The sequence below is a fragment of the Orbicella franksi genome, chromosome 3 (assembly GCF_964199315.1).
Source record: "Orbicella franksi chromosome 3, jaOrbFran1.1, whole genome shotgun sequence".
NCBI classification, from domain to species: Eukaryota; Metazoa; Cnidaria; class Anthozoa; order Scleractinia; family Merulinidae; genus Orbicella; species Orbicella franksi.
Window position 1 is genome coordinate 11,772,111 of NC_138147.1, and position 16,139 is coordinate 11,788,249.

A 16,139-nucleotide genomic window follows, 5' to 3' on the forward strand; every position below is an offset into this window, starting at 1 on the left:
TTACGCCTTCAAAACCCAAAAGTGGGTGGTAACTACAATTATCTTTAATTAAAATTAACACGGTAAATTACCCTTACTATTCTCGGCCATTGGTAGGTACCAATCAAAAGGCTTGGCGCTCTGTGGGCCACTTCCGCTCCAACATGTATCATAGACCTAGAAGTAAGTTATTTAACCAGTGCGGGTTTCTCTGACGTGACCTAGATGAAATACGACACCGAATGTGTGATGTGGCTGGATATTCCAAGAAAGTTCAATTGACATCCGCTGTTTGTTCAGTTAGCAATTCCGAGAAAGCGAAACGTGAGCCCTTTTAATTCAAAAAAACAACTGCAGGCGAGTCAGTTAGATTCGAGGAAAGATCTCTTGCGGACGACGTTTTTGGTAAATTTTTCAGTTTGCCCTGATTCTAGAGTGGTTTTGTTTGTTGGCCTCTTTTAACTTCAGTCGCTAGACATTTTTACTTGGGAAGGTAGAACAGAGCTTCGAACAGATATTTTGGTAGTAAAATTGAAAGAGGAATTTACGGTAATCATGTCTTAAAAACGGATCGGAAAGTCCAGGGTCATTTTCTCGCAGCGGTAATGGATTCAAAAAGTTAGAATTCTGCCGCTTTCGTTAACGTAGACCGAAAGCTCCTCTCTGACTTTTCAAGTGTTGCTGCTTCTACGGCGGAATTCGTTTCTGAAACACGACGCGCCAGAGAAACTCGCTCCTTTGTGAGGATTTTCTCAGTATCTGCAGAAAGGAGTTGATCGTATAAATTCGTGTTCAGAAGTAAAAAAAAAAGTACAGATAGCCATAAGATCTATTTATGAGTTTCTGAGTTACAGGAAGGTTGTGCCGTTTTATGAGACGTGGGCGAGCCTTTATGGCAGAAGTTCCTGTACAACTTGAGCTCTTTTGAACGACGAATTATGGATCAAGCCAACAGTAACAACATTTCTGCCTTTAAATTGCACAAAATCGTTAGAAACAGGGACTAATTAAAATATAAATTCTCATCTCTGGTGGCAAAGATTTCAATATTATCCCAAATTTCGATAGAATTGAATCGTGTGCTAGATTTTGGACTTCACATAGTTTTAGTGTAAAATGGAATTGGCTACATGCAGACGGCGGTGAACAAACGAAACTTAAAAATTAGTTATAATCGTGCCCTAAATTACTAATTAATGTTTAAAGAAAAGCTAGAGGCTTCCCTTTTTCAGAGTTTTTGTTATTTGTCAAGACATATATTTAGACTAAAGCGAGGTGAATGTGGTTGACATCGCCGACAGAGACTATTCGGTGAGAATCCAGCATTTTCTGTCCGCGTAATTGCGAGTGCTACTTCGTGGAGACCGTTTCATAGTAAAATCTACTCGAAAATTGCCTTTGCCCTAAACAAAAACAACAACAACAAAAAAAACAGCGAGCAGTTGAAAACGAAAAGTATCTCCGAAAAGTTTAAACTGCAAGACAGTGTCGCTAAATCCCCATAACTGGCCGTATCAGCTACGGATTTTCTCTCATTCTGGTTGATTTCCGTTTGAAAGCCTAAGCTTTTACACGGACGATAGCCGAACGCAAAACTCTCGTAATAGAATTCTCTGAAGGACTTTTTCATTTTGAGAAGCGAGAGAACCGAATCGTTTCAGTTTAACAGCAAACAGAGGTTTGCGCCCAGCTACAGGGAATTTGATACAAGCACAGCTGTTCATCTGTTTTCCTGGAAAGCGTCCGAGTGTTCCGGGAAAGTGAAGGGTTAGAAACCGTTCCTCTTGCTTTGAAAAGATTTGATGCTAATTTTATACTAAATTATAGTGAATGAAAAGTAATTCAACAAGTCTGTTATCCAGAGAAACACAGCATACAGCTCCTCTATGTATACTAACCCGGGAATGCCTTCATAGATGACCTAAAAATAACTGGGTGAAAACAAGGAAATTCCATTTTATAATCAGTCAAAATTAGAAAACACGCAAAACCAATAGTATAATTACAGACATTACAGGTAAAATTGAGACTAGCAACAGCTGCTTATTCTTTGAGAAAGTAAATGGGAACAACAGAGCCCGGATGGTTCTGGAAAAACTTAAATGACACGCAGAGCTTTGATCTGCTTGCAGACAAAGTAAAGCAAATGCACATATTTAACAGCAAAAATGGAAACTAATGTTTATGTTGTTTCAGAGAACAAAAGACATTTTTCTGCTAAGCTAAAGTGAATGTTCGTTTGATTTGAAAATTAGACACCCTCAGCTGTATGAATTTCAACGAGGTATAGTTTTAATTTATGTTGCTATTGGGACCCAGCTTAGTTTCCTAACAGGGTTATGAAAGTAAGACTCCTGAGGAAGGCGTGCCTTCTATCAGTCAACGGTTGGTCAACCATGGTGAAAAAATGGCTAAACGGGAGATCAAACTCGGACTTGCACAGGCAGGTTTCAAGCTTAGAGAAAAACATAAACAAAAACACGCATATAAAATGCTCTCCGTACCTTAAATGAAAACCCCATTAACAGATTTAATTCCAGTAAAAGCACTTTTTTGCATAACCTCAACCATTAGCCTGCGGTTTTCGTTGTTTGATTTCCTGACTACCTTGGATGGAATTCGTTAACCGCTCCACCGGCCGTCGCCGGAAGTCTTATGAAACAAGTACATATTTCCGGGAAATCTGTTCACGTGACAACCGCGGTTTCTTTAGTCGGCAATTCCGGGAAATCGTTAAATTCCAAGAAAACTCTGTACCTTTCGCCAAGCTCGGGGCAGATTTCTATCTAAAGTTTTTGGTGGTAAGTCAATTCTCATTTAAATCCTAGTGTTTTACGCCCACAAATCTCGGCGTTTACGTTTTGACTAGAAAGCGCCGGACGACGATGGCTATCTTTCTGTATAAAGATCCCTTCTGGTCCTTCTGATCTGCAATATTTGCTCCACAACGCAACTTCTGTTGAGGAACGTAAACCTGTCGTAAGATAGGCCATTCCCAACCATTTGTTTTTGCCTTACTACGGGTGTTGCTTTCGAAGGGTTTTCAAGAACCCTGGCCGAACACTGTTTTCGCGCGCGCTCCACTGCGCGCACAAGGATATAAAATTTTTTATTGCAAAAAAACAAACATGGCGTCAATACATTGATCAGTTTAGGCCAGCGCTATCTGTACTATGTTTCCTTCGTAATTGAACACAGTGTATTGATGGTTTTAGTCTTTTATTACAAAGGTATGTTAGAAAAGGTAACGATGCAAAGAACCCAGCAATTTTCAGCTTTTTCTTTGTTGACCTTTGTTACCAAAATTAATGAGGGGGTGAATAGCTTTTGGGATCGACGGATTTGGCCTTAAAAAGCGCGCGGATTGTGGATTTTTGCGGTAAATCGAGCGGATTCGCGGATTTTAAAAACACAGTAGATCTTGGATCAGCTGTAAATTTTGGCGCGTATTCCGGATTGTGCCTTTTTTGATGTTCCTAAACGAAATTTGGATCTTAGATCTTTCTTCAGCTGCTTGGTCGGTATGCTAATGAGTTCATCCAAATTATATCTTTTTTCGAACGAAGCTTATTAATTCAGGTGTGAGACCGTTATTGGAATTGTACTGTGTTATAGTCATCAAGCTTGTTGCCTTCTTTGCTATTTGTGCGAAATTAACAATGGCATTCACATTTACCACTTTGCCTTTGAAGTTTTACACTTCTGTTTTTGTTTGATGTGGTTGTGGTTTTGGATTTGAACAAAAATTTTGGTGGATCGACGGATTTGGCAAAAAAAGGCACAGGTCGGCGGATTTGCATACCCCTATTCACCCCCCTTGCAAATGAACCTAGTTAACTGTAGCGCATGCGTAGTAAATCGAAAAAGTGCGATTTAATGTGGAATGGCTTTCTAGGAAATACTGCCAATTTCTAAAGAACCACTCATTAGAATTTCATGAAATTTGGCATGAAAATACTTTAGGAAATAAGTAACTAGAGTATTATTACAGAGTATTTAACAAAGGAAATTCTAGATATTCCAGTGAACCTTCAACAAGGGATATTAGAAAACAGTCCTAAGAAAATAATTTTTGTACGTGCTGATTGGTTAAAAATTGTGTTTCTATTAAGCAATTAGATTATGAGCTCGAGATTTCTATTGTGAAACACTTGTGAAAGTTTGGGAGAACTTGAAATAGCTGTGGAAACACTAGCCTGCGGCTTGTGTTCCCACAGCATTTCTCATTCTCCCAAACTTCCACTCGTGTTTTGTAATTATTAACTCGACGGAAACACAGTACATGTCTTCTACTTCTTAAACTAAAGATCTCTATGTTAAATTATTATTAAAATAGGGTTAACTTGTGTGCATCGTTACAAGCTTGTTGCATGCAAATTATAAGAAAATCTAATGATTAGATTTTCTGCAAATAAACAAAATGATTTTAAAGGCTTGTTTAAATTTATTCATGTTGCCATGGCAATGGCACATACGTCAGCTTAACTATAAAAAAAGCGAAGTTTGTGTTGTTAACTTACTCGTTGCTATTTTTGGCGACGAAAGGATCAAGGGTTTTAGAGAAAAGGATGAATGAAACACAGGTATCAAAATCTGAGTTCAGCCACCTAACAAAAAACAAAAACAAAAACTGAGTTTATGACTATTATATAGATTTAGCCAAGCCTAGTGGAGTGCCTGGACCAGTGGTGCTAGATTAGTTGATGTCTTGTATTGGTCAACGTTATTAATTTCTTTCTTTCCTCCCCAGACAATGATTACTTAATGCGAGCAGAATTCTGACGGCTTTTCCTGGTTACAAGTGAGTAGAAATTTCTTTGGACAAGATTGACTGACGAGCACATTCTTCTTTCAGCACGACAATCTCTGTTGGTAGCTACAGAGTGGAATCTTAATCTTAATTGTTTTACTTTCCTCATATATTTATGCTTGATCCATTCTAAGTTTGTAAATATTTAGTTCTATATATTTTGTTCCTCAAAGATGAAGCTCAAAGAACAAAACAATTGAGTATGCAGATTATGGCCATTGAGAAACACAACCAGATTACGACCTCCGGCGTGCTGTGTGTTTTTATTAAAATCCACAGATACGTAGCCAGTTCACCAGTTTGAAGCTTCAACAATCTTAATCGCTTCGGTATGGGACGTAGGTTTCGTTTACTATTCGTTAAGAAAAGTGTCTATTTCAAGTACAAAAAATGTAATCCGTTTAATTTGCCGTATAATTTCCTCACCTATAGTTTCCATTATTTATTTTGTTCTGGGACTTGGAGTGATTCGTTTGACCTTGGAATAGTTAGATGGCATCCAGCTTATCCCAAATTCGTGTCTTATGCAGTACCTTGACAATGTCAAGCTTTAATCCACCAGTAATAGAGAAGAATATACAAGCCATGAAAATTACTAGTTTTTTACAGAAGCTAGTGGCAAATTAACCCGAGATCGAAGAAATTCTCGATGGCTCCCCGGCTTAAACTTTGCACAGATCAGCCTACTTCTTTGGTCTTTTTCTTGTTTCTGGTTGAGTTTCACTGAGATAGAGGTATTGAATGAAGAGGAATACATGAACTCTATCCTAAGCATCGTGTATTGCTACAGCCTCCATCAACACATCTTAAGCTTCCTTGCATTCTGCAGTGATTTTGACACACATGTACACTATTGCTTGTTCCCATATATTCTTCTCAGTACGTATTCCCGAAATGACGTCAGAAGACAACTCGTCCTATTCTCCGCTATTCCTCGGTCATGAACATGGAAAAGGGCAATTTTACAAATTTTGAAATTTCGTAGAAAATTAATGAAAATAGCTACAACCATAATTTCTTTGCAGTGGTGATCAAGAGAAAAAAGAGATTCGTATTAGTGAGAAACAATTTTGGGGGTTATAGTGGCACTTTAAGGAATGCATTTAGTTAGTACGTCAATGATGAACACTCAAAAGAACAACAGAACACAGTGGAATTAACAGTAAAGGAAGAAAAAGAAGCAAGGACTTAAGTGTCACTCTGTCTAGTGTTAGTGTTGACCATTTGCTTGAAAGAAAATCTTTTATAAATGCACTTGGCCACGGATGATCTGTTTGGAAGTGTTATGTCTTTGCTACAAATATTACAGACAGTTTTCTATGTTGCTGAAGATGAATGATAAGTTAACTTAGTCACCAAAAGATAAAAAAAAACCTGTGTGGATTTTATGAGCATCCTGTCGCCATGTCCAAATTGTTGAGCAAAACTGTCTTTTCTCAATGTACTCTAGCTATTTATTCCCTACTCAGGTATTAATTTTTTACCGTGGCTCTAGCTGTCACCGTGAGTGAATAAAGGAACCAATGAGCTGATTCTTTTCCTTTTAATCACCATATTGTCCTTGAAATCTTCAAAATCATAGCTGTCATCAACTTCATTGATCTAATTGTTGTCATTGTCCCTCATTGTTCCTGTATCATTCATTGTCAGTCATGTCATTGTTATAGTTACCATCATTATAACTGTCGTCATCACTTATTGTCATTGTCATGTTTATTTTTATTGTCAAGCACTTTCATTAACATTGCTATTTTAATTAATTTTCAGCATCAACACTGTCAGTGTTGCCATCATTGTCATGGTCATGGTCATTATCCTTGTACTTATCTCCTTGTCTTTGTCACTGCACTCAGTTGCTGTCACTGTTACTGTCTTTCTTCTTGTCAATATCACTGTCCTTGTTCTAGTCACTGTCACTATCGTCACTATCACTGTCCTTGCCCTTGTTCTTAACTTGCCCTTCTCCTCTAAGGTTGGTAGTTTATCAGTAATTGCCTTGAAAATTAGATCATAAACTAAGAGACCAATGATACCTGCACAGATGTCCACTATAAAAAAAAAAAAAAAGAAAAAAAAAAAGAAAAAAAACCAGCGCATTTTAGATGTCTGGTGGAAAAATTTATGCCATGCACAAGAGAGTAATTCCTATTGATCAGTGTACCATATTTTTAAGATACATCAGCACTCAAGGGTTTAATAAGTGACTGTAAAACAGTACATACTGCGAATGTATCTGTCTCAAGGAATTTGTCCTATGTAAAGAAGTGCATCTGTTTTTGTTTCTTGATCTGCAGTGGACGTTGATGTTGATGATGAGGGGTTTGACTTGATTCAGCCATCTCTCATCCAGCAGTTGAGGAAAATCTTAGATGAGTACCCGGATGATGGTCAGATATTAAAGGTAGGCCACTTCAACTGCAGTCCTTCTCTTTATTTTTATTTGTTTTAATTATTAGGCTGGTAATGGATGTTTGTGGACATAGGATCGTGAGAAAAATCAAAAGCCTATTCAAACTGAATAAGACCCAAAACCTGAAACGTGCACATACACTGAGTGAACTAATGTGTAGTATGTTAGAAGCAGCTTGCCATTGACAGCTTTACTCGGTGTCTGATTTGTTGTCTTCAAAGAGGTTTAAGAGCCAATTATGCCTTTCCTATGGAGAAGTTGTTTCTCTAAATGCATTGGAAGTTGTTCTCTCTTTTGTAAAATTATTAATAGTTCTTACAGTTTATGCCTGTTCCGCACAAGAAAGCCATTTTCGTTCAAAGTCTCTGACTGCTATATGGCTATTGTTATAATATATATTATTTAAACTTTAGTTGCATAACCACTTTTAGGGTGCCTATGAAGTAAAAGATAATTGCTGCTTATTTGAAAGGCTTTTCAAAGTAAAGAAGAATGGCATTTTCCTTTTTGGAATATCTTTTTTTCGTTTTAGAGATATTTACGTTTTTGTAAGGAAAGTGATGACATCATAGGTGGTTCCACTAAAACAGCACAACACTCAATTGAGAATAACTCTAGAAATTTTAAAGCAGTGTTCTTTAAACTAGTCATGCTGCTGGTTCTGTTTTAATTAAGACTAAAATTCTCAGATTTTATCTTAAACAAGGATAATCCACTCCCACCAATCTAATGGGGAGAGTTAAGACAATATGGGAACCGTGTGTGTTCCGAGCAAGACCCTCTGTCTCACTCTAAAAGGTTGCAAATGGGGATATTTGGTTTTTCACAGAAAGAGCCTGGAGCCAAGAGTGTTGCCATGGCAACAACATAGTGCGTGTTATTCTGTTTCTTTTGTGATGTACATTTCTGGTGCCAAGTTTGAAGAACACTGCTTTAATATTTCTAGAGTTATTCTTGATTGAGTGTTGTGCTGTTATAGAGGCATCACCTATGACGTCATCACTTTCCTCGTTTGCATAATACAAAAACGTGAATATCGCTAAAACGAAAAAAGATATTCCAAAAAGGAAAACGCCATTCTTCTTTACTTTAAAAAGCCTTTCAAATAAACAGGAATTATTTTTTACTTCATAGGCACTTTAAAGTGTTTGTTTTAGTTGAAAGTATTTTGTTCAGAGGATTCAGGAACATTATTCAGCGGCAACATCATATAATTTGAGAAAGACAAACAGAAATATGCCATTGTGTGCCGGTGTTCCTCAACATATGTTGCTCAACAAATGGTGCACTTTGTTGAACCACGTGTGAGTTGAACGATGTTAAAGCAACTTGTTGAACGGAATAGAGCTCGTGTCTGTTTTCGTTCAACAATGTTCTTAAACAACGTTCAGCTGTCGTTGAATGGCCTATTTCATTACATTCAACATGGCATATGGCATATGGCATGATACACTGTTCAATATTTTGTTGATCACGAGCTGCGACATTAATTTTGTTGATCAACAAACTATTTAAGAGTCTCTGTCCATAAAAATGGAAAATAACTCGGCAAGGGTCGAAAATTCGATTTTGCTCATATTCTTATGGTAGATAAGCTAGGGCATGACAAAAACTACTGGATAGTTTTTTTTGGCAAAATATCCTTTTATTTCAAAGAAATATGCAAATTACCAAATTCCGTTAAAATCGTCATTTGACGCACCATTTTATTAAACAAGTTTGAGAGCCTCGCATGCAAAACCACATCATTCTTCCGTTTTTAAAACACTCAAATATTTTTGTGCAATGTTTAATTGTGTACTGGGTTGATTTTAGGGAATGTTGCGGTTTTCGTTGGGTGTAAAATAATTAAATTTCGAAGACATGTATTTCATTTACTTAAAAGTACTTTGTAAAAATAATTGATTTTCACCATGTGCGAAACCTTCAAATGGATTAAGCTTCTGGTGGTTGAATCGCAGAAGGATGGTCTACAGATTCCTGTAAAAATTTCTTTGGGCAAATGATTGTGAGCGACGCGAGAGCTTTTCAAAGTACGTTAAAAATGCAGATATTTGACCGTCCGTCGTCAAATTTCAATTTACGGGTTAGACATATATTTTAGCACGCGCCACATGTCTTGGGCTATATAAAGTTGAAATAGAGACAGAGCTGATAATTTCGAAATGTTCTAACCTCATTTGCGGTAGAAGGCAGGTCCAAAAACCTATTTGACGTGTTTCCGTCACCATTCGTCGCACATAAAGCAGAAGTTTGCTTTTGTTTACACAACGTCCGATGTACATCGCCAACTGTCAACTGATTTAATGATCGAATACCATGAATCTATGACCCTCTTTCGACACATATGATCACCACTGCATCTAAGTCAAAAACGGCTAAGTGATTTGTAGATAGTTGCTTGCTTTGCACTCCACCAAAACATTACGTTTGATCATCGTTTGGTCTCTTGCTGCTTGAATCCTTGCTTGCGGCGGTTCGTTGTTTGTTCGTCACGCAATGCTGTCATTCCATTTTAGGGGGTAGGGGTAGGACAATTTCTATCCTAATACGTAAGGGTCCGTAACCACAGGAAGCACACAATCTTGTTGAGTAGGAACAGATTAAATTAAGCAATGAAAAGAATGAATAGTTAACCATTGCCCGTGTTGTCATCTTTTACTAGACAACCGCTACCTACACGCCCTGCTTAAATACTGTAACGCTAAACTCGTACCTAGGTCTTTTGGCGCTGTGCAATTATTTTTGGTTTACATATAATACAGTGGGTTACCCTCGGGGAAATGGGAGGTGGCCGCTTAATAGGGGTTGGCAGCTTAATAGAGGTTTGTGTACCTTGAATACTTTTTCACTATCGGGTTATAAATTTAGCTAAATTTCTTAGTAAACATGGAGTCAATTCAAGACAATCATGATAGACGTCATTCTCGGAGACTCTGGGGCAGTTAGTAGGGGCGGGGAAAAAGTCTAAAAGGGTCTTCACCCGAACTTTTTTCGCACCCGTTTAGACTCCCCCTCCCCCCCCCCCCCCATAACTGCCCCTGGGTCTCCGAGAATGACGTCTATAATGATTGTCTTGAATGGACTCCATGTTCACTAAGAAATTTATAACCCGATGCATGGTGAAAAAATATTCAAGGTACACCAACCTCTATTAAACGACCAGCCCCTATTAAGCGGCCACCTCCCATTTCCCCGAGGGTGGCCCAAAAATAATTGCACAGCACGAAAAGACCTAGGTACGAGTTAAGCGTTACAGTATTTACGCAGGGCGTGTAGGTAGCGGTTGTCTAGTAAAAGATGACAACACGGGCAATGGTTAACCATTCATTCTTTTCATTGCTTAATTTAATCTGTTCCTACTCAACAAGATTGTGTGCTTCCTGTGGTTACGGACCCTTACGTATTAGGATAGAAATTGTCCTACCCCTACCCCCTAAAATGGAATGACAGCATTGCGTGACGAACAAACAACGAACCGCCGCAAGCAAGGATTCAAGCAGCAATAGACCAAACGATGATCAAACGTAATGTTTTGGTGGAGTGCAAAGCAAGCAACTATCTACAGATCACTTAGCCGTTTTTGACTTAGATGCAGTGGTGATCATATGTGTCGAAAGAGGGTCATAGATTCATGGTATTCGACCATTAAATCAGTTGACAGTTGGCGATGTACATCGGACGTTGTGTAAACAAAAGCAAACTTCTGCTTTATGTGCGACGAATGGTGACGGAAACACGTCAAATAGGTTTTTGGACCTGCCTTCTACCGCAAATGAGGTTAGAACATTTCGAAATTATCAGCTCTGTCTCTATTTCAACTTAATATAGCTCAAGACATGTGGCGCGTGCTAAAATATATGTCTAACCCGTAAATTGAAATTTGACGACGGACGGTCAAATATCTGCATTTTTAACGTACTTTGAAAAGCTCTCGCGTCGCTCACAATCATTTGCCCAAAGAAATTTTTACAGGAATCTGTAGACCATCCTTCTGCGATTCAACCACCAGAAGCTTAATCCATTTGAAGGTTTCGCACATGGTGAAAATCAATTATTTTTACGAAGTACTTTTAAGTGAATGAAATACATGTCTTCGAAATTTAATTATTTTACACCCAACAAAAACCGCAACATTCCCTAAAATCAACCCAGTACACAATTAAACATCGCACAAAAATATTTGAGTGTTTTAAAGACGGAAGAATGATGTCGTTTTGCATGCGAAGCTCTCAAACTTGTTTAATAAAATGGTGCGTCAAATGACGATTTTAACGGAATTTGGTAATTTGCATATTTCTTTGAAATAAGAGGATGTTTTGCCAAAAAAACTATCCAGTAGTTTTTGTCATGCCCTAGCCTATCTACCATAAGAATATGAGCGAAATCGAATTTTCGACCCTTGCCGCGAAATTAAGAATTTGTGTGATTTTCACAGGCAGGCACTCTTAAATGATGCTCCTGGGTTCAAATCATTTTCTATGAAAGGTTGAACTGTGCGGTAGGACCCAATCAGAAACGTTCCCAAAAATTCTTTTGTTCCACCTGAGAAGTCAAAAAGTTTCATTTAAATGGTTAATATAGTGGGAGGCTTAAAATCTCTGCAAATCTGCTAATCAAAACCCTCTTAACATGACAATACAAAATTACGGGAATTGAAGTCGCCTTCAGTCTAGTTGCAGTGATGACTGTGCATCTCTCCAGAACTATACGTTGATCTTTTTTTGTTTTGTTTTGTTTTTTTGTTTTTGTTTTTGTCAGGAGCTTATTCAGAATGCAGAAGATGCAGGAGCAACAGAGGTCAAATTTCTTTATGACAAACACAGTTATGGGACCAAGAAACTCCTTAGGAAAAGTCTTGCACAGTTTCAGGTGTGTTTTACGTAATGCATTTTGCGCAAAAAGGTGGTAGACTAGTGGAACTCCGATGGTGAATTTGCTGTTCCAGCGGTTAGTTTAATATTGCACTAAGAGATTTTCTGATAGCACTGTCATTGATTGTCAGTAGATACCATCGAGCCAAATCCATTATGCGTTCTCTTAAAGTCCCGTCACGTCATGGAATTCTAAACATATAAACTACATATGCAATTTCTCCTTGAGAGAGTGTTTTTGTTTTAGATATTTTTGTTGCAAGTTCTGCTCTATTGGTCTGGGGGAAGTATAAAAGGTTTCAATGTTTTGCCCCAGGCAAAGAAATGTCAAGGCCAAAAAGCAATTACTGAACTGAGACGATGGCAAAGTTACTCGAATACAAACTTTTATGACTATGGAAAAGATTGAGTGTGACTCCATAGGAAGATCATGGTGACACTTAGAACATACTAGAATACTTCAAAGAAATCTTAGTTGAGGGTACATGATCTTAAAAAGCCAAGAAAAGACGTGCAGCTCTGACAAAGTAAAGTTGTGAGGGAGAGAGAGGTGAAAACAAGGATGTCATTAGAAAATGAGATATTTTTTCGACGAAAAGTACATGCCCAAAGATTTAGGGGGCCAAACACCAATTGTTGTCAAAGTCGCTCGCGTCATTTGCGTGAAACCACAGTTAGCGCTGTTAGTGAGATGTGGAAACATTTAACAAACAGATTCCATTTAAAAGTGCGTGTGTACTCTGAATAATCCGCGGATGATGTCAAAAAGCTTTAAGAACAAAGAAGTACGCTAAGAATGTCAGGCGAGTAGGGTGACTGATGTCCTTGTTACGTTTTTACGTCCTGCGTGCGTTTTTAAAGTACACACGCACTAGCAAATGGAATCTATCTGTTTTACACATTGTTTTTTCCACGTTCTTTGACTCGCGGCGTCATTCATTCGTCTGTACTCTAATCGCAAACTCTCCTTAATCAATAAATTGCTAGGTTTACGCCATTCACAGTATAACTGTTATTACATGGCTTTCCTGCAAAGGGAAAATGTAACGGCGAAAAAATCGGTACAACCAAAACCTTATCCATGTAAATCCAGCCTCAATTGTTACTCTTTTTTTGTAAGAAATGGGTGAATTTATACTAGAAACGGATCCAGACCAATCATTTGTCCAGTATAGATATAAGAGACGGATCATCCGCCTGCGACGAACTTGGGCAAGACGGGTGGTTCGTCTGTATATGAATACGGGAAAACAGGCAGATAATCCGTCCAGGTGAATTATCCACGATAGTTCGTGCTGACGAATGGTCCGCCTTTTTCCCCACATTTCTATGCAGATGAATTATCAGAAGAAGAGGCGAACTACCCTTCTTTGTCCAAGTTCGTCCCAGACGGATGATCCGTCTCTAGTATAAATTCGGCCAACCGAACAATCTAGATCTTTGTCCGGAGCGAAATGTGTGAGAAATTTCCTAATGCTAAACAATAGTGATGCCTTAAGTTTGTAACTGTCAATGGTTTCTTTCATGTAGTCTCTTCACCAGGCAGGTGATACGGAGCAAGTTCACTTCAATAGTAAATATTGCACGAATGTGTTGGCTTTATCTAGAACTAAAATTAGTACTTAACGTTTTGTTTTTCACAGGGACCAGCTCTTTATGCCTACAACAATGCCAAGTTTTCTAAAGAGGACTGGAAAGGCATCAGAATGATTTGTGACAGTATCAAAGTTAAAGATCCCATGAAAGTGGGCCGGTTTGGCTTGGGTTTCAAGTCTGTATTTCATATGACAGGTAAACAGTCAAGTATGCCAAATGAACCATTTGTGATATCCTGGGTCTGAAGTACGCTGTTGAGATGTTTTTGCCAAGCAGCTGGTTTAGTGCAGAGGGAAAGTTCGAAGCTTAGTCATATTTGATTATTTTATCAATCCTGCCTCCATCCGCAGAAAGAAAGGAGTTCTTGCAAAATTGAAGCAAGAATTCTCTTCACAACTGCCACCGCTTGCTCTTGGTTGTCTAATTAAGTTTCCTATATGGACGTATGTTTTTGCTTCAAAAAGAGATATATCCGCTCTTTGCTGGGTATTTCAAGAGAGATGTCACCAATTGCGCAGATTACCTGTTTCTCATGACATCTTTTACTTATTAGTTCTGCAGGATAACATCTAATGCATTTCTCATCTTCATTCTAGATTTACCAAGCATCCTTAGCGGTCAAAGAATGGGGTTCATTGACCCGCACGAGGAACACTTTAGTGAAGGTGTAAACCGGAAAACGGGATTTGATTGCAGATTAAATAAGGGGTGTGAGACCAGCACACCTGATCAGTTTGCTCCTTACAACGGGATATTTGACTGCGATGAAGAAGTGTTTCGTAGTGGACATTACAATGGGACGATGTTTCGTTTTCCCTTGCGTACCACACCGTCTGAATTATCGCAAACGATGTACTCTGTCGAGAAAGTTACAAATTTGTTTGACAGTTTCATGGCCGACGCTCACCTGGCACTCTTGTTTATGCGAAACCTTGAAGCTATCGAGCTTTACGTACGAGAGGAGTTAGAGGCACAGCCCAGAAGAGTCTTTCGAGTTAAAATCAGCGACGAATCTGCCGCTCAGTTGGCAAGAAGCAGGAGAAAGGAATTCTTTGCTGCAGTCAAACCTGGAAGCCACATGGCAGAACCTGTCACAGTCACTTACCCGATCACAATTGAAGTTGAGGCAGATGGCAAGAAAGCGAGTCATTCGTTTCTGGCAACAAGCTACTGTTGTGGTGGTCAAGTATCAGAGCAGTTTGAGCGGCTCTTAACAGACAAAGACCTTAGCTACTTACCTTTAGTTGGTGTTGCTATGGCGCTACCATCGGGAGCAAACCCCCAGACGCCCAACGTTTCAGGTCATGTATTTTGTGTTCTTCCTTTGCCAGTGCCACCTAAAAGCATGACCGGTCTGCCAGTGCATGTGAACGGATTCTTTGCCCTGAGCCAGAACAGACGACATATCAAAATGCCAAATGTGAATCAAGAAGAGCGAGCAAAGCTGGATGACAAGTCCTTACTCTGGAACTGCTGTCTCCTTGAGGAAGCTGTCCCAAAGGCGTATGCCACGTTGATTTTTCAAGCCATTGAAAACAACGTACCACCAGAGGCAATTTACAAGTAAGTGTTTCGGCTGTAGAAAATAATAATAAGAAGAAGAACACTCCCAGAATCCCTTGAGGTTAAAACATTTCTAGCTTTATAATTTTGGCAATTTTATACCTAGAATTGTGCCACACCAGAAAAAGATGATATTTGCCATAAAACATCTGTAAACTCAAACGTAGGGCGATGACGTCATCAGTCACGTGACCATCCCTGAATTAGCGTTTTAGGCTATTGTCATAAGATGTCTTTATCAACTTAAAAGCAAATAGGATATTTGAGTTTGCATTTGTTTGGGGCATTTGAAGATAACCCCTTGACGTCTGGCATTTGAAATTTAAGGGGGCAATGCAGATGAGTAGAAAAGTTGGAAGACTAGGTCGAGCGCTGTGTAGACTCAACGCTACATACACGTGATTGAAAGTTTTAGAGAAGGTAAGGTTCCTTGGAAATGCCCAGAAGCAGGGCATGACGTCACCAGTCACGTGGTCAAAATGCTTGGAATATTTTAGTTTGTGTTTAAAGTACATACATTTGTCTTTGTTAAACGGCAAGGATTAGTTGTATTACTCTAGAAATCTTTACTTTGTACAGTGTTTGAATGATTAAACCTCCGTTTTTTAAACATAAGCGAAAGAAAAATGGACCACAAGTTTAGAGATTGTGGAAACTGAACGTTTTCGCTAGTTTTAATAGAAAAAGCGACTTCTCTTTTAGAGTTTTGAAGTATTCTTTTTTAAGGGAACTGTTTGTTTTAAAAATAAAGGTTTAACCTTCGTACAGAACGAGGACATTTTCACCCAAAACTCCTGCTATTTGGCCGCCATATTGTTTTTGGATGTTTCCGGGGAGGGGGGGGGGGGGGGATGACCGTTTGTCTCATCGAATTGTTCAGTCAGTGCCGGGACCACGTAATTTCGTA

At 38.7% G+C, this 16,139-nt stretch overlaps 1 long non-coding RNA gene and 1 pseudogene across 2 annotated transcripts in view; one reads left to right on the top strand and one right to left on the bottom strand.

Moving 5' to 3' along the window:
- Nucleotides 1–4,495: 4,495 nt before the first annotated feature.
- Nucleotides 4,496–10,224, bottom strand: LOC145481262 (uncharacterized). Its single transcript, XR_014048609.1, has 2 exons — nt 9,375–10,224; nt 4,496–4,586 (listed from the first exon to the last, which is right to left on the bottom strand). It is a non-coding gene; the product is annotated as an uncharacterized LOC145481262 (long non-coding RNA).
- The window catches only part of LOC145481258 (sacsin-like), a 35,760-nt pseudogene continuing 24,195 nt past the window's right edge, over nt 4,575–16,139 (top strand). Inside the window, exons 1-5 of the transcript XR_014048608.1 lie at nt 4,575–4,780; nt 7,084–7,190; nt 11,961–12,071; nt 13,717–13,864; nt 14,266–15,232. The product of XR_014048608.1 is annotated as a sacsin-like (transcript). The remainder of the gene's footprint in view (nt 4,781–7,083; nt 7,191–11,960; nt 12,072–13,716; nt 13,865–14,265; nt 15,233–16,139) is intronic.